The sequence below is a fragment of the Puma concolor genome, chromosome A1, assembly GCF_028749965.1.
Source record: "Puma concolor isolate L17-30 chromosome A1, mPumCon1.1.hap2, whole genome shotgun sequence".
Classification (NCBI taxonomy): Eukaryota; Metazoa; Chordata; class Mammalia; order Carnivora; family Felidae; genus Puma; species Puma concolor.
The window spans coordinates 63,897,932-63,913,929 of NC_141667.1; the positions used below are offsets into that span (position 1 = coordinate 63,897,932).

The 15,998-nt window shown below is 48.8% G+C and overlaps 1 long non-coding RNA gene across 1 annotated transcript in view; it reads left to right on the forward strand.

Annotated features, from left to right (window-relative positions):
* LOC147584200 (uncharacterized) overlaps positions 1-15,998 on the forward strand; it is a 315,495-nt gene that overhangs the window by 3,570 nt on the left and 295,927 nt on the right. The window lies entirely within an intron of this gene.

Genomic DNA, 15,998 nt, shown 5'->3' on the forward strand with positions numbered 1-15,998 from the left:
AGTCCACCATCCCCGCCCGACTTTCAGAGCCCCAATAAATGGTCACTTTGAAGGTTTGAGTCTGCAGCCGTGACAAGAAACCGAGCACTTATGCCCATGATTCCAATAGCAATTACTTTGTGCAGCCTCAGATCTTTTGTGGAAGGAGGTGGGGTCCAAGTGCATTAAAATGGGTGGTTCGCATTTCCCACCACTTCTTTTGTTTGCATAGTTAACTTAGCTTCCTTTATTAATTTATGAAAAACATTCTCCTGGAGATTCTTAAAAGACAGAACATAACAGTGTCATTCCGGCCTCTTCAGGAACTCCAGAAGCCCCTGAATTTCCTGGGTAGGCTTTCCTTCCATGAAGCCTCTTTTGTAGGTGAGAACATGAGCAGTGTTGGCATTTAAAAAGGCGTCTGGTCTCTTGGTGCTTTGAGCAACAGAAACAGAAGAGGTCCAGGGGGCAGGAGCAAGCCCACCTTTGCTGGATGCAGACACTGTGAGTCTACTTGATAGAAGGCTCCCAGGGCACCTGGAACAGTAGGGAGGCAGATGGCAGGTCTCCAGGCTCCTGCCTCCCCACTGCCTTTGGCTAGGCAGTGCCTTGTGCCCCGGGGCCCTGGGGCTGCCCTCAGGGGACCTGCATAATTTAAGTAATCATCTTGAGGTTATTTGCTCCACTTTCACAGGGGACATGCCTGTCTCCCACCTGAGCCAACTGCCTCTTTAGAACTAAGTGAAAAGTAGTAGTTAGATTTTCAGGTGTTGCAAGGACAGGTACTCATTCTTTAACGTTTCATCTCCAGGCCACTTGGCTAGGGCCAAACATCCAGAGGAGAATGCCCATCCCATTCAGTCTCATCGGAGCTGAGAAAATTCTGCAGAACCAGTAGGCAGTTTGCTGGAACAACTACCCCTGTGGCCTGGGGTGAAAGCTGGGAGGGGAGACCAGCCTGGTGACCTTGTTGTGACCACCCCCGCCTTCATTTTTTTTAGCTCTAGAACTCTGGCCTAGTTTGGCAGATTGTGGCTGATGAGAGTGGGGGTGGGGAGGGGACAGTAATGATTTTATTATTATAAAGCTAACATGAATTGAGAACAGACACGGCACCACACACTGAGATTGTGGCTTTGGTGTCTCTCTAGACCTGAGTCCACCCTACGTGGGAACTGGGACTTGGGAGGAGCAAGGACAGACTGGCTGGTGTTGTCCCAAGCTTCGGCGGAGAGTCTGGCTGTCTGGGCCCTCCTCAGTTTAAGACCCAACCAGCAGTGGGGGCAGTGAGGCAGCCTGCCCGGTGACATCCCAGGCCTCCTGTGGTTGATGCCCAGGATCCATGTTTTCCTCTCTGATTCACCAGTTAAATTCAGTTAAACAGTTAGTAGGTTTTTTTTTGGGGGGGGGGGGGAGGATATTTGGTTAGACTTTGAAAGGCGGGAGAGGATACTGACAAGTAGAGGTAAGGAAAAAAGAGAGGGCATCACAGGAGGGAGGACCAGCGGGAGTCAGTGAATGGAGGAGCCACTGTGGGATTTGCATCAGGAATAGGGGTTCTCAGTTCAGAGTTGAAGTAGGAGACAAAACTGGCGAGGGCATCTGGGACCCTGTTGTTAAGGCCTTGGGACAAATCTGTGCTCACCATGTGGAAGCTCTTGTTCTGTCATTGTGATGGCATTTAAGGATGAGACTCCAGCCTGCTCTTCGACTAGCTTCCCCTTTGGAATTAGGAAACAGAGGGGTCCGGTGCTGACGTGGTGAAGGGGGAGGTGGGAGAGAGGAATGGGAAGTAATTAGTTGGAATCTCGATGTGGGTTTTGAGGCCTGCAGGACAGAGGTGTTCTTTCAGGGGCAAGCAGGCGGGGCCGTGGAGGGTGGGAACACTTGTTCGGTGATGAGGCAGTGATGTGTAGGTTGGTACACGCTGTCTGGTCCAGGCTTTCTGCGAGTTCCAGAGCCTGAGTGGAAAACGTGGCTTCCACGTGGAGAGCTCCTCCTACTGCACACCCCGCCCCCTTGGGGCTGCCTGTCTGGGCTGATGGCACCACCTTCTGGTCGGAGAGGGAACCGTCTGACCACATAGTGGACTCTTCCTGACTCCAGGGCCTGGGGCACTAATATTGGGTCCCCTGCCCTCTTCTCAATTTCCTTGACAGATCAACTAATACCTATTTTGGCAATCTCCTCATAAAAACTGCTTGAGCCTCATCAAGGAAATCTCTTTCAAACTTTTTGCTTTTCCTTCTGCATCCTTTGCTATCTTGCTACCCAATCTACCCTCTTCCTGGCTTCTTTGAGTCATGCCTATATGAAGGAAAATGTGGGCCGACAAAATAACAGACCGCTGCTATCAGCTTCCAAAATTCTTGCAAGCAGAAGCCTCTCCATAGAAAGTCTCCATCTTTCCTCTTGTCTTCTTTCCTTGAAGTGGTTGTTATGTTAAATAGAATTCGGGATAAAGAGAATACGTCTTCAATATTTGGGTTTGTTTACTACTATTCCGACAAAATTGCTCTCTACTAATTTTTACTGGAAAAGCACAGAGCTTCAACAACGTTATGAATTAAGACTTTTGTGGGGCTGGTTAGGAAACCTCACCATCATTTATAATGTTATTTATTGAAGGAAAATATATCCTGAGTTCCCAAAACAACCAACTCCCAAAGTTTTGGAACATACTACTTTTGTGAATTGGACATTTCCTCTGGTCCTAGATTAACAGTCTAGTGTATTCATGAACTGATTGGAAACACAAAAGATAAAAAAGAATTTTTAAAAACCCCACAAGAATAGGAACATTGTCTCCCTCACCATAAATTCATTTACTGGAAAGAATATAAAGCAGTAAACATCGGGTGTCTGATTGTGGTCGGAGTTTTCTTGGTGCTTTGAAGCCTGAATAGTCTTCCAGAAGTCCTCTCTGTTTTCCTTGGGTCATGATTTTTGTTTCCTCATTGCGTGCCAACATGAAGTCCAGGGGAAAATGTCCTGGGCGGGAGGCTGAGTGGTCTCCATGGGAAGTGCGGAGGAACCCAGGGGTGAGCATCTATGGTGTTGAAGCACTGTGGAACTTTCTTGGCTGAGTTTCAACTTTGGTCTGAGAACTGATGGATTTCAAGTAGGTGAAGAAAGAGTCTTTTGGCGGGGCAGTTTTCCAGTGGGCCAGATTGGGAAAGTCTTCATGAAGCAACCAAATCTATAAATGTGTTTTTAATGGTCAGTATACAGTCAGGGTCCATTGGACCCAGTTTTGGTTTCTGAGTTGTTTTTTTTTTTTTTTTTTCCTTAGCAGTTCTAACGGTCTGTAAAGGTTGATGTTTCGTGACTTTTGTTCCCAAAGTAGGCTCCAGGTTCTGTGCTGAGCTGTCAGCACGGAGCCCAATGTGGGGCTCAAACTCACGAACTGTGAGACCATGACCTGAGCCGAAGTCGGATGCTCAACCGACTGAGCCACCCAGGCTCCCCATGATCTTCTTTTTCTTATATCTTGAAACATTTTCCATTTTATTATCCTAGGAATTATCTCATCATTACCCATCAATTATTGCTAATTGTTTGATGCTAAAAACACTAAAATAATAAGCAAGTGGAAGAATGATGGAATCACCACCTAGCAGGATGAAGCAGTAGTGATATAAACCATCACTACTGCGTTGCCTTTCTATTTTTTGATTGTTTGTTTGGTCCTTTTTTTTTTTTTTTTTTTTTTTTTTTTTTTTTTTTACGTTTCTTAGAGTATTACACCATCTTTCAAGAAGGTATAGAAGGAGACGGAGGACACCGTCTTTGTCCCTTTCATTGCATCCAGTTGAGATTTCAGAAGTTTTCATTTCCTGCACAAAATGGTAAAGAGAAGAAAATTGACAAAGGAAAATGTTTATCGTAGTTGGACACAGCAGATGAGACAGCAGTGCTGTTGACTTTAATGATAACAGTAAAATTGCTTGTCTAAGCAAGATCTCAGACTCTGAGCCTTACAAGGTAATAATCTGGATGAATTTTTGTCAGACTTCTGAATCAATGAATAAACAATATCTTTCTGAGGACAAAGAGAAACTATGATATTCTCCTCCAGTTAGTCATTCCTCAGGAATGATTTCATCACCCGATATTTTGCAACAAGAACCTGGACCATCCTGTTTTGCTGAACGAATGGGGGCCAATATTCTTTTACCTCTTGTGGTGTTTGGTTACCAGAACGTCCCTGATACAGTTCGCAGGGGACAAATGATGAAGTCAGATGTGTTTACAAGGGCAATCAAAAGGAAATAGATGATACAGAAATGGGGGGGGGGAAGTTATTGGTCTAGTTCTTGCTGGTGTTTATACATTTAAAAATAAAAACCCTTTGCAAGTGGGGGGAACAGAAGATGCTCATCTGCTCTTTAAGAAACTGATGAGCCATCAGAGGTTTCAAAAGTAACTGATTTTATCAAGTGCCGGTGCCAGAAGTACCAGAAATAATGGTAAGCTGGAACTTCTGGGAGATTTACTTGGAATCCGTATTGATAAGATAGATTTGTGCCAGGTTGCTGCACGACGGCTGAGGAACAGTTAGTTCATGTAGACGACGTTGTGCGGTTTGGGTTTATATACCTTCGAAGTCAGGAGAAAGAGAACGGAAGTTTGCTATATTTAAACCGTTATATTTTGTAATGAAGTTCTAAACACTATTTCTTTATTATTACGTCTATAAATTACTCATGAAAATAAAAAGGCCCCCATTCGCCCCTGCTGGCAAATGACGCTGACCATTTTTTTCACCGAGGCAAAATATTAAAACAAAAAATCAAGTACACCCCCTTAGGCAAGCAGGAGTCCGGGGAGCAGTATCCATCCACTTCTGTTTCCCTCATTCCACCTTCCTACACATGCTCACCACTAGGGATTGCTGATTGTTTGAAAGCAAGCGGTTTGAATGAATGAGAGACACTGTCGTATAACCTCTCAGTGTATTCCCCCCTTTAGCGGAACTTTGTGCTTCTCAAAGTTCCATGGGGATAAGAATTAACTGCACGGGACACATCACACGGATACTGTATTTTAGTGTATGATATTATGGTATGCAGGACCTTTAAGATTAATTTTGACCCCTCACGGTTTTCACTTTGTTTGAAAACTTTAGAGCCTGACTGTCTTGGTCCTCTGGGGCTGCTGTAGCAGAACCATCAGCTGGGTGGCTTGCAAACCGACATTTATTTCTCGTAGTTCTGGAGCCTGAGATAAGGTGTCAGGGTGGTTGGGCTCCCGGCGATGGCCTGCTTCCTGGTGATGTCTTCACGTGGCTCTCTCTCGGAGTGTGCATTGGGGGGGTGGGCAGGGAACAGGAGAGCATGAACAGACGGGTTGTAAGCTGGATGGTTTGCTGTGGCTGGGTAGGATGGTGTGTGAGGAGGAGAGAACTCATAGGTGCGCAGTGACCAGTGTTGGACCCTGAGGGCCTGGTGTGTCCGCTCCATCAGCAAGTAAGAAAAAACCCAATGCAAAAGTTTTAAACAATAGAGGCAAGCACGTTACCCCGTATTTCAAGAAGTCCTGGGGGTGTGGGGCTAGTGTGGGCCCAGCAGATGGATTGGAGGTGAAGACCTCGGAGGAAGGAACACATTGAGAAATCGGGTGGCAGATTAGAGGCGGAAGAGGAACAGGTGATTTTGGGAAGCTTGTGGGGGACCAGCTGGCAAGATAACCAGCTTGCGCGCGTGAGGAGTGAGTGGGGAAAGTGATGGCAGTCTAGGCCTCTCTTTCCCCGTTCTCTTCTGCACCTGCCCTGCGTCCCTCCCCACATCGTCCCCTCCATCTCAACCGGTGGTATCACCACATTTCTGGTTGCTCCAGCAACCCCCGCCCCCCCCCCCCGCCCCGATTCATCTTTGATATGAAAATGAGTCATTTTCTCCTCCCTTCATGTTTCCACATGGAATTTATCACGGATTTATTTCCGATTGCAAAATGCACATGATTCTGTTCACCTCCCTCCATTGCTACCATCCGGGTCGTCTCCGTCTTGTATAGTGTGGGATTGACCAGCTGGTCTTCTGCTTCTCCTTCTGCTCACCAGCACTGTCTCCAAATTCTCTGCACTGTAGCCAGATTGAAGAAAAACCAAACCAACCAACAAAAATAAACCCCAAACCAAATCGTACCACTCAGTTGCTTAACTCTGAAGGCCTCCGTAGAATCAGTTTCACACTCCTGACCGTGGACGGGGCGGCCCTGTAAAATCTGGCCCTGCTGGTTTCGAAGACCTCAGGGGAACCGCTCTCATCCTCGCTCATTCCCTTCCAGCACTTTCTTTCTACACTGCAAATAGGCCAACCTCTTCCTTGCTTTAGGGCCTTAATGCAGGCTGTTCCCATAAACCAAGGCCTTTGCTCAGTTATTACCTTGTTTACTTAAATTGTCTGCTGTGTCTTACTGCTGCTCCCACCCAAAATGAATTATAAGTTCCTTGAAGGAGGGGATGCAGCATGCCGTGTTCAGTGTTCAGTCCTTAGCACCCACTACAGTCCCTGACTCACAGCAGATTTAGTGTGTCTGGTGTGTGTGTGTGTGTGTGTGTGCGCCTGCGTGTGTGCGTGCGTGTGTATGTGGTTATCGGATGACAAAATGCCTCCTAGTTCATGAGAAGAACTAGTACTTAGGGAGGGGAGGCCCAGATTGGTGGAGAGGGGTGAACTGAAGGGTTAGCAGGCATCCTTCCCACTCTTGTGGTGTTTCATCGCTCACCCAAGGCCCTGATCCCATACTGCTTTGTGCTGGAATTATTTGTAGGTTGAAAGTGCTTTCCGACGTATTACTCCTCTAAAGCCTCTCTATAACCTTGGGAAGGGTAGAATTATTATTCTCATTTTACTGGTGAAAACCTCAAGCTCAGAGATCCTTGTCCAAGGCACACACAGCTGGAAGGGTCCAAGTCCAGATTTGGACACGAGTATTCAAATTCCCAGATCTTTGTATTTTATTATTGTTCTGGAAGTCACAACCCACTTCTCCATCCCTACCAATGAACAGTCAGGGTTATGGATCATATTGCATAACGCTTTCATTTTGATGCTTATCAAAGTGAGTTTAGCTAGCTTGATGGTCAAAGGAATTCAGTACCCTTGTATGTGTATATGATACATATATATATATGTATATATATATATATACACATATATATATATACATATATGTATGTATATATATATATGTGTATATATATATATACATATATATATGTATATATATATATACATATTCTCTAAGATCTTAAAACCTTGAAAAAGTCAGAACTAGGAAGAGAGACAAGTAAAAGAAAACTAAAAGAGGGACCTCAGAGGAAATAAATGGAAAGGAACAAAGGTAAGATTATAATCTAAAAGGAAGCCAAAGAATATTTTCAGAATCTTCTTGTTTTTTGGGCAAGGTTACAAACAAAAGAAATGGGTAACAAGATAAATTAGGCACATAGAACAACAGGAGGAGGGCTGGTAATTGAGAAAAAAGGGAGAAAACAGCCCCCCAGGGGAAGGCAGAGGAAAAGAGAGGCTGGCCAGAGCGGGGTACATCCGTGAGCACAGCATGAGTACGCCATCGTCACCTGTGTGATGTTCACTGTAGGCCTGGCATGTGTTTGGTGTTGAGGAGAGACAGAAAAGAGGAAGGTGTGGGGCCCTTGATGTTGGCTGATGGCGGAAATGAAGTAGAGCAAGGAGAATTAACCTGTGCAATGTGCAGGTGGGAGATACTATCTGGGTGGGTGAGGAGGGCTTTGGACCAAGATGCCATGAGGTTCAAATCTCAGCCTGAAAGCGATTAGCTGTGTGACCGAGGCCAGGTGACTTAGCCTCTCTGAGCTTCGGTCTGTTCAACATAAGCCCGTGGTTAATACTATGTACCTCATAGGGTTGTTGTAGAAACTGTGACGTTCAGTTGCTCTGGGCACCCTCAGATCCTCAGAAGGCAGGAAACGGAGTTGGCGAGCTTCCCTCTCCTCCCTTGGTTCAAGGGGCTCCATCTGGATGGTGAGATTGGGGTGGGTTTCCTCTGGGGGCAGCTGTGTGGGTCGTAATTGGGTACGTTTTTATTTGCAGGTTACTGTGTGCAGTAACTTATCACATTTGCTTGTTAAAAATGCCTTAATGGACTGCTATAGTGGAAGGAGAAAAATCTTTCATTCGTATGTGTATGTCATTCAAATGGTATTTTTAAAGATTTATTTTTGTGTGTTCACGATGTTCTTGAATAATGTTTCCATAAGTACGGTCAAAGATAAAACTTGCACGGTGCGCAAAATCTGGTCATGCATATTTTAGAGTGTGACCGTCTTTTGGCCAGCCTTGGGCTCCATTTGCTGACTTCTTCACTGGCCGTGTTTCCTTAGGAGGGCTTGCTTAAACTGGCTCGCTGACCGGGAAACTTCTTGAACACAGGCTAAGCTAATGGTGGTGCCCTCCGCCAGGGTCACCCCATTCCCCTTTACCGCCAACAGCTTGGCTCTCTGTCCAAGCCAGTGGAGGCCAGGCTCTTGTGTCTGTCATTTATTCAATAGATACCTGATGAGCACCTTGGACGTGCCAGGTGCTGTCTGGGCTTCGCGGGTGAATAAGATGGGCAAGTTCGCTGGCCTCATGCAGCAAAGAAAATAATGAGAAGATACAGTTTCTGAGGGCCTCTGTCAGTGAGGGTGGCTCGGGATAACCTGCCTGAACAGGGATCGCATCTTGAATGGCACAGAAAACTTAAATGGCATGAAAAACCGCCACGTGAAGGTCGGGAGAGGCTGCTTCCAGGCAGAAGCAGGTAAGTACAAAGGCCCTGAGGTTGGCATTCAGTTTGGCTAGTTCAGTGAACTTAAAAGACGTTGGTGTGGCTGGAACCTAGTGAGTGATGTCCGGAGACTGGCAAGAGAGGAGTAGTTCAGGGCTGGTGGCCAGAGCGAGGGGTGTGGCCGTCTTACGAAGTCTGGGCTGCTATGAGCAGATACCACAGACTGAGGGGCTTAAACGACAGACATGTGTTTCTCACAGCTCTGGAGACTGGCGGTCTGAGCTCAGGGTGCCAGTGTGGTTGGGCTCCAGCGAGAGCACAGTTCTTGGCTTGCCGATGGCCATCTTCTCGCTGTGTCCTCACATGGTGGAGAGAGAATGAGAGAACGAGCTCTCTGGTGTCTCTTCTTATAAGGGCATCCGTCCCGTCATGAGGGTCCCACCCCCCTTGACCTCACGTAACCCCTCATTACCTCCCCGAGGCCTCATCTCCACGTGCCATCCCAGGGCACCAAAAGGCGCCCAAAGGTGTCGGCTCTCCGGAGTCAGAGGAAAACGCAGCAGTTGTGAATGCCTGCCTCTGTTCCCACTCAGTGCTGCCCCGGTCTCCGGATTCCTAGGTCAGCTTCTGACCTGGAAGGAAGACACATCTCCCCAGCCACCGCAGACCCAGCAGCATGAGGAGCTTGAGAGCCGGGAGCCCCACATGAGGACCGCAGAGAATCGGTGGAAGCTGGCTGGAGAATGAACGTCAGTCAGGCCTGACCGGACAGAGGTCCTTCGCGCCGCCCGCCAGGAGCCTCGCCGTGCAGGCTCAGGGCAGCCCGAGAGATGGCTCGCTGCCGTCTATGCTTTTCTCACGCTTTCAGAAGCACAGTCCTCTGGTGGCCTTCTCTGCCACAAGGAGGGCACCAGCATCCCGACGTGACTTCTTGGGACCCAGATGATGAGGTTGCTGTGGAAGGAACTGTTGAGGGCTCTTCTGCTCCGAAGTGGATCTCCATACCTCCGAGCCCCAGCCGGTCCCGGTTCCCTTTTCTTGTGCCCCTCACTTCTCCGTGTCTGCTTCCCTCCTCTACACACTGTTTCACTTCATTCTTCTTCTTTTTAACGTTTTTTAATTTACTTTTGAGGGAGAGAGAGAAAGAGAGAGAGAGAGGGAGAGAGAGGGAGACTACGTGCAAGCAGGCAAGGCGCAGAGAGAGAGGGAGACACAGAATGCAAAGCAGGCTCCAGGCTCCAAGCTGTCAGCACAGAGCCCGACGCGGGGCTCGAACTCCCAGACCGCGAGATCATGACCTGAGCCGAAGTCGGAAACTTAGGCAACTGAGCCACCCAGGCGCCCCTGTTTCGCTTCATTCTTCAGCAGTTTCTGTAAACGAAGACGTGTTCTGTCCAAGTGAACGATAAGCTTCCTGAAGTGGGGTTGCTTCTGTGTGATGCTCACAGTCCTGGACACAGCAGAAGCTCTTGGCAAACATTTGTCCATTGAATCAAATTGGCTTGTGATTCTGACCCATCCTCGATTAGCCAAGGACCAAGGTGGGTCTTTGGGATGGGCCTGTATTTAGACAATTTACGTCAGGATCACCAATCGTCAGTCATTTGCTCATCACCTTTGTGGTTTTCACCATACGTGCATTCCACCATGCAATTACTTGCTTCCCCCCCCACCTTTTTTTTTTTTTAATTGGCTCATGTTTTTCACTTACGGAATTAATTTCAGCAGGAAACTTGATAGCATGACTGTGCATGAAAACCACTATCCCTTCCCGTAAATACAAGGTAATTGTAAAAAGAAATCCAAGTCTCTGAAATAGAAGGCATGCGTCTCTTGCCCCATGAAGCAATCCTCTCTCAAGCGGTCCAGTGATATGCACATCACGCTTCGGGGAATTCCGATTTATGGGACAGGGGACAATGCATTGGGGAATATGGCGGCCATCCCTAGACATACCTCTGGATCTTGGGCACCTTCCCGTCCTGTGCACTGTGGGCGTGACAGCCAGGGACTGCCACTCCTCATGGATTGCGTGAGGAGGCAGCTAGGGAGACCAGTGAGAAGTACCCGGGTAGTCTTCTCCTGTCTGTGGTTGCCCCCTGCTCCTTGACCCTCCGCCCTGCTTCAGGCTTCTCCTGGGACTAGGACTCTGGTCTTCTTCCCCCATTAGCTGCTAGTCCTGAGAACAGCTGTGAAGGAGGAAGGAGGGAAGGGGAGGGGAGGAGAGAGGAAGAGAAAAGGAGGGGGGGGAGGGGAAGGGGAGGGGGAAAAGGCAAAGTCCGAGGCGGTGGCTCAGGAGGAGAGAGCAGGATGAGGGGCTAGAAAATGAGGGGAGGGACTGAGAGGTGTATCTTGCAGAAGGCAAATGGTTTTGGCAGAGAACCAGGAGACAGTGTAGTGTATATTTGTCTACGCGCTGGACAAGCACAAAAGCAACACTCTGATTCTTACACTGCGACGTGTAACCCTCTGCAGGAGGAAAGAGTTTAAAAGTAAAAGGTGAGGCACCGGCGTGGAGGTAGTATGATTACTATTCAGGTGACAGCTTCCATTCTCTCTGTGTTGGGTGTTGGGACGTGGCTTAGTTACCGGTTTGGATTTCAGCGGGTGAAGAGATCAAGTGACACGGCAGGTCGTCCACAAGTCTTCACGTTCCAAGTCTGTTGTGTCCCGGCTCATTGTCGGTGCAGAGACCCCGAGGTGGCGGGGACCTTAGTGGGAAGCATCTCCCCAGAGCCCCTTGGCTGGCCCCTCCCTACGTGTCTGACATCCCCAGAATCTGAGCCTAAGTCTGGTGGGGCGCCTTCTCAGCAGGTGACCCCCTCCCTGGCTTTTCAGGGCAGCGTCAGCTTGTGCAGGCTGCGAATGCATAAAAAAGCTGCAGGCCGTGCCCTCTGAACCCTGGGCTTCGGGCTCGTGTGCAGACATCATCCTGGTCTGAGACAAGTCTTGGCAAGAATGTTGGGAACCAGTGTGCCTTGTTGAGGACCTGGAAAGAGGCATTGCAAGCTCCTGGAGAGTCCCCCCTTCTTCCACCTCTAGATCAGTCAGCTTGCTCATGGGGTTGACCCAGGCTGGTTTGCTTCCACATGCGCAAACCAGCCACCGTATAGTCTTGCGGCCTGCATTTGAGCCCGTATCTCCTTGCTTTATGGTTTCAGATAAGTCATTCCCCCTGTTGGGGAATACGTTGGCTACCTAGTTTGATTCCCAGCTTTGCCCCTTGCTGGCTGTGTGACTTTGGGCAAGTTGTTAACCTCTCTGTTCCTCTACATCTGTCTGTAAAATGGTGATACTTAGCATACCCATCTCTTGGGGTTGTGATGACTTAGAGACTTGACGTATGTTAGTCTGTGGAGCCCCGAGAGTAGGGTCTGGTGGGCAGTAAGCACTATGTAGAAGTGTGAGCTATTGACATCATCTGGGGGTGCTGTCTCCACTGCCCATGCACGCTAGGCAGGTGTGGGAAGTGTTTGCCGATGCCTGCCTGCTGATGCTGTGGCCGCACCAACGTTCCATTCTCGATTTGAGCTGGGGCCACCTACATCCTGATGCGTGTGTATCATCTAATTTGCATCTGCCCCTCCCCTCCTTCGACCTCCTTCAGGCCACAAGGCTGTGTCCCCCCACCCCCAGTCCTCTTGCCCCTCCCCTACATCGTATACCCTTTCTCCCAGTTTTCTCTTCATCATCCCTGTTCCTTATCCCTCGTTTTCGGTGACACCTCCTACCCCTTCCTACGAGGTGTCCAGGTATTAACTGGACCCCAGCAGGGCCGGATCCTCTGGAGAGACTCCTCTAGGCTGTGCCTCTGCCTCAGCCCCTTCCTTGACTGTATCTCCTCGTGCCCTTGGCCGCAGACTTTTCTCTCATGCTTCCCGTCCGGGGCCAGCTCATTTGTAGTTCAGGGTCACTATGATGCTTCTCCGTGTTTCAGGCTTTCTCTGAGGACATCCTGCTCCTCACCCCTGCCCTCACCTCTCCACTTCCCTGTGTGGCCTGGCTGGCGTGTGTTGGTGGCCCGCCTGACATTCCAGGTCTGTCCCCTTGGTTTCTTGTGTTCGTTGGAGCTGCTCTTAGAGGCTCACCCTCTGGCCTTTTTTCTTTTCAGTCTCTTCCTCGGAGATGCCACCAGTTACCACGGCTTTGGCGGTTTTCTGCTCTGCATGTGGCTGCGTGTCGTCTGTGGTCTGCGTCCGTGTACCCTCAAAATGTGGTGACCCAGACTCCTCGTTCTGCCTTCCATGCTGGCCCCTCCTGATTTCGCCCCTGCTGCCTGACGCGCCCTGGGCCCACCTGCCTCCTCCCGGCCCTGCCCTTGCCAGCCACACTTCTCAGTGTCTCCAGGCCACCCCCAGGCTCCAGCCAGTTCATGCTATTGCTTGTATCATGGGAAATCTTTTACCAACTCCAGGGGCCAGGGCGCAGGCCCAGGACCTCTTAGCAGAGCGTCGAAAGTCCTGCCTGTGCTGACTCCCAGAGGGCACGCCTGCCATGTGGCCCCGGGGTTCAGCTCACTGTCATCAGCGCTCTGTCATGCTGTTCTCTCCTAGGCCAGCCTGCCTCCCGCTGCTCATCCTGCCCTTGCTTGCTCCTTATCCCATGCCTCCTGTCAGGTTAGTTTTATGTATCGACTTGGCTAGATGATAGCACCCAGTTGCTTAATCACACGCTCATCTTAGTGTTGTTGGCCATAGTATCTGGTTAACATTTGTGCTCAGTGGCCATTAAGTGAAGAATATTACCCTTGACGTCCTGGGTGGGCCCCATCCAGTCACCTGAAGGCTGTAAGAGCAAAACTGAGGTCTTGTAGAGAAAGAATTCTGCCTTGAGCCTGGGGCATTGACTCCTGTGTGTTTCCCAGCCTGCCGGCCCCTCCTAGGCTCAGGTTTGCCAACTCCCCACGATCACGAGAGCAGTTTCCCCCAAGAAATCAGTCTCTGTGTATATACACACATGTGGCATGTGCATATATAAGCAGTCCTCAGTTATCTGCAGTGTTGCTTTCCATGGATTCAGTTACCTGTGGCCCACTGTAGTCTGGGAGCAGATGACCCTCTTTCTGAGGTGTCAGTCTAGTGTGATGCTGTGTCACAGCCCCTGTGCCATTCATCCATGTCCTCTTCCCATGCAGGCGTTGTGTCATCTGGTATCTTCACAAGAAGTGAAGTATAGTACAGGCCTCCTGGGGGGCTCAGTCGGTCGCTCGGGTCATGATCTTACAGTTCGTGGGTTCGAGCCCCGCATCGGGCTCTGTGCTGACAGGTCGGAGCCTGGAGCCTGCTTCCGATTCCGTGTCTCCCTCTCTCTGCCTCTCTCCCACTCATGCTCTGTCTCTCTCTCTCTGTCAAAAATAAATCAACGTTAAAAAACATTAAAAAAAAGAAGTGAAGTATAGCACAATATTTTGAGAGAGATAGAGTCCACATTTACATAAATTTGTTGTAGTATATTATAATTGTTCTGTCTTATTATTAAATATATATTTAAATGTTTATTTTAGTTAAAAAAATTTTTTTAATGTTTATTTATTTTTGAGACAGAGACAGAGCATGAATGGGGGAGGGTCAGAGAGAGAGGGAGACACAGAATCCGAGACAGGCTCCAGGCTTTGAGCGGTCAGCACAGAGCCCGATGTGGGGCTCGAACCCACAGACTGCGAGATCATGACCTGAGCCGAAGACAGACGCTTAACCGACAGAGCCACCCAGGCGCCCCACGTTTATTTTAGTTTTGAGAGAGTGTGAGCGGGGGGGGGTAGAGAGAGAGGGAGACAGAGAATCCAAAGCAGGCTCCATGCGGACAGCACAGAGACTAATGGGGGGCTTGAACTCGTGAACTGTGAAACCATGACCTGAGCTGAAATGAAATCAGGAGTCGGATGCTGAACCGACTGAGCCACCCAGGCACCCCTGTTCTGTTTTACTGTTAATCTCTTCCTGTCTCCAATTTATAATTCAACATTTTCCATAGGTATGTATGTATAGGAAAAACAATATGTATAGAGTTGGGTACCACCACCAACAGCTTCAGACATCCCCTGGGGGGGGGTCTTAGAATTTAACTCCTGTAGATAAGGGAGAACTACTGTATATTCATTTATTTGTACGCGTTACTGGCTCTGTTACTCTGGAGATCCCTAACTGATATACCTCCTCTGGCATGGCCCAAACCTTGCTTTCTGGAATCCTGCTCTGAGTATCCAGTCTCCAGGAGCTGTGCCCTCCCGCCTGTCTCTAGTGGGCAGGATTATAGGGATGCCTCCTTGACCTGGCTCATACTGTGCCTGGTGGGGTTACGTAGCTTTCAGGTGGTGCACCCATTTCATACTTCTCTAGAGCTTTCCTCAGCTCCCAGGGAAACTGGACATGTAGTAGGTGGTCGCCAGACATTTGCTGGCTGAATGCAGCAGTGGTGGGGACAGGGTGGTAAGTTGGGGATGGTGGTAACCGTAAACTGATTATAAATACTTCCCTGGATTTGCAGGGGGAGGATTGAGAGTGTCTAGCCCCAGGTCATACTTCAAAGAATTGGCTTATTCTTCTCGTGTTTGAGGCCTAAGGCTCTAAAATATACCTTAACTACATTTCTTTCCCCTTGTTCTCCCTTTTCCTGCCTCCCTGCCCGACATAGTTTCCAGAACATAAAATACAAGTTCAGACATGGCAGAGGAGACTAGAACACGAAATTCCGAAGCTTTCAGGTGGTTATTTGGTTGGTAGACACAGCTCAATTCTTGTTGTGCTTGGTCGAACTCTGTCTTGCTCACGGTCGAATATTCTGGGATTTGCCTCTTAAGTGGCCATCCCTTGGGTATCTTCAAGTAATTCCAAGTGGAAAACCACACAAGTGCCCGTGGAAATGTAGACAGCTGAGTCGACTGCAGAACAGTGGCATCCCTGGGACCTGGAGGCCAGCCTCTACCATGCAGGCTGACCCCTTCCGTGTCCCTGGCGATGCCTCACCACATGACCTGGCAGCCACAGTGAACATTCACTCAAGAAGTTCCTGCCTTGAGCTAGGGAGCTTTTTAGTTTTAACAAAAGCCAAGGCCTTCCTGGAATTTTCTTTTAAAGTCCCAGTACATAACCCTGCTTTACCTCTACTGGGACTTTTTGGAATTGACAACGCTTTCTCTTTTAACCAAAAACACCACTCTTCTTGGTGGGCGAGGCGGAGTTAATGAGCACAAGGAGGGCATTGCAAACGAGTTTTGAAATGGCAAAAAATTCCTTTTATTTTGTCGTTTTTATGGAAAGGTCAAA